The sequence below is a fragment of the Apium graveolens genome, chromosome 9, assembly GCF_009905375.1.
Source record: "Apium graveolens cultivar Ventura chromosome 9, ASM990537v1, whole genome shotgun sequence".
Lineage (NCBI taxonomy): Eukaryota > Viridiplantae > Streptophyta > Magnoliopsida > Apiales > Apiaceae > Apium > Apium graveolens.
This window is the reverse complement of record NC_133655.1, coordinates 199,896,845-199,899,450: the sequence shown is the minus strand read 5'-3', so window position 1 is coordinate 199,899,450 and position 2,606 is coordinate 199,896,845.

The window sequence follows — 2,606 nt, the reverse complement described above, 5'->3', positions numbered from 1 at the left end:
TTCGTATGGTTGTTTGTTGCACCATATTATTTTTGGTTTCGTTGTTAAAAGTGATTTTATGGCAAATTTATTTTTTCAAAAATATTTGGATTGTCTCTAAAATTGTTTTATTGATTTTATAATGACAATAATTATTTTTTGGATTTTATAAAATTGAGAAATCAATATTTCACTAATTATTTATCTTTAAATGATTTTCTGAATAAGTTTATTTGTAAATTCCATATCTAATTCCAGAATTCTTCAAAAATCACGAAACTCATATTTTATTAAGTTCATAATATTCTGGGAATTTTAAAATTATTTTGGAAATTTTTGGGATTAATTTCACCCGCGCGTTATTTCGTTTAATTGTCGAAAGCGGGTATAAACGACATTTCAGAAATTGTTTTAAAATTATGGAAATTACATTTTCATAAACTTCGGGATATTTACTACATTTTAAAACTATTTTTGTAATTTTCAGGGATTGTTTTATTCGCACCCTGGTCCGATAATTTTTAATTTCGGAACAAATCGGGCCCTTAAATCTTTGTATTTATCACTAATCCAACGTGTATGCTTATCAGTTTATGTACTGCCAGGTGTTACAATTTCAGGAGGGGGAAATAAAACAAATAAAAAAAATAATAATAAGTAAAAGGGGGGTTTACCCGTTCACTCTGTTCTTCATCTCTACAGTCTCTCTCTCAATTCTCTCGGCTCTCTCTCCTATATCTCTCTTCTTCATCTCTCTCCACTCCCTCTCCCTGTTTCCCTGTCCTCGCCGCGTTTCAGCCGTTCTGTTCCGCTGCCGCCGCGTTTCTCCGGTGAGTTCCGGCTGGCTGGTGACTGTGGTTACCCTGGCTCTGTGAATTGTGTGTGTGTGTGTGTGTTTTTGCGTGTTCGTGTGTGCACATGTGTGTGTGTTTTGTGGGTTCATGTGTGTGTGTTACTGCGGCGTGGCCGCATGGTTCCTGTGATGTATTCTTGTTTCTCTGCGATTTTTTTCTGTTGGGCTGGTTCTTCGGGCTTGCAGTTTTGGCCGGATTATTCAGGCCTTTATTGTTGGACCAGTTTATGCAATTGGGCTTGGTTATTGAAAACTTTATTTTCATTTCCTTTTACAACAGGAAAATAAATGAGTAATATTCGTGAAATAAAAACTTTCGTTGAGGGAAAATAATTTTAATCGGTGTAATTTATTTGGAAACCCGGAACATAACGGGCATCAATAAATTATACCGCTGTTGACGATGAACTTCGGTGAGTTAACGGTGGACTATGATGATGTGTATCTGAGTCCTAATATTTTAATAAAAATAAGTATGAAATACGAATAATAAATAATAATTATAATTAAATTGGAATTTGGAAATTATGGAATTTTGATTAATATGATTGGGTTGAATCGGAGGTTGGGAATTATATTCAGATTATGGCTGTAATTGGTTGTGATTGATTTGACGTCGATTTTTGTTCGACGGGTAGTCCGATAAACAAAGGAGACGCTGCCCAAACTTCGGGAAGATATCCTGTAAATAATCGGAGGATATCCGTCAAGTGTATATTGTTATATACTTATAAATAAATGTTGTACGTGCCTACCTGCATATTGTAATAAATGGTTAATAACCTTGTTTTTATGAAATGTGTCTGCGTGTTGTAAGAATATATTTTATAAGTTATAACTGACAACCTTGTTTCCTATAGCGACAAGTATATGTGATTTCCGAAAATGAATATCGAGCCGAGTTTTAAGTACGTGAACCCTGATTGCTATGTGTATCGTATTAATATGTGTAATTACGAGTCGGGATTTTATATCGAATGGGTAGGTTTGCTAGCGAGGATATGTCAAGCATAATCGAAAGTCTAAAATAGGGTATTTCGACTATGTAGGTCATAGTCGGAAGGCCCGAGAGTGGCACTCGACTAAAGTTAACCTAGTGATCAATCGACAAGCGCATCAAGGTTCCAAGCGAAGGACCTGAACGTTGAAGTCGGATCCATGATAGTCTGATAATGAGGCGATAAAGCCGAGTGTCCAAGTTAGTCTAAAGTCGATCAGTAATAGCTGTAAAGCTCTACAAGGCAAGTACCCCTGACCATTCTTTTATGGTTCAGTACGTATGAATAGATAAATGTTTTATTCTCATAATGGAATAGAAACGTTTTAAGTTATGTATCCCCCGTAGTTATAAAACACTATTTTCATATTATTTTGGGGAAAAGTAACTTCGAAAGGTACCTATCTCGAATGAAATGATTTGAGAACTGGATTTTTATATGTGTGCTGGTAAAATGAATGGTTTTGAAATGAGATAGGTACAAGTGTTTTGAAAACTGGATAAAACGATCAGATGTGGGATACATAGGGGCCAGAGTAGGCCTATTGAGGTAGCGTAAGAGGCTAATTCGGTTGCACGCACTATATAACCGATTAGTCCAGCAGGTCAGAGACCTAGCTAGTCTCTGAGTTCCGGAACAGGTAAATGGGATGGCAGTTAGAGTCGTCTGGTATTGATAGCCTGATCAGCTGTCTTCACATATCCGTACGTATCTGATTTGGCTTTGTGATTCTCGTAACGGAACAATTGAGTTATACAGTGGATTTGGAAATGAAA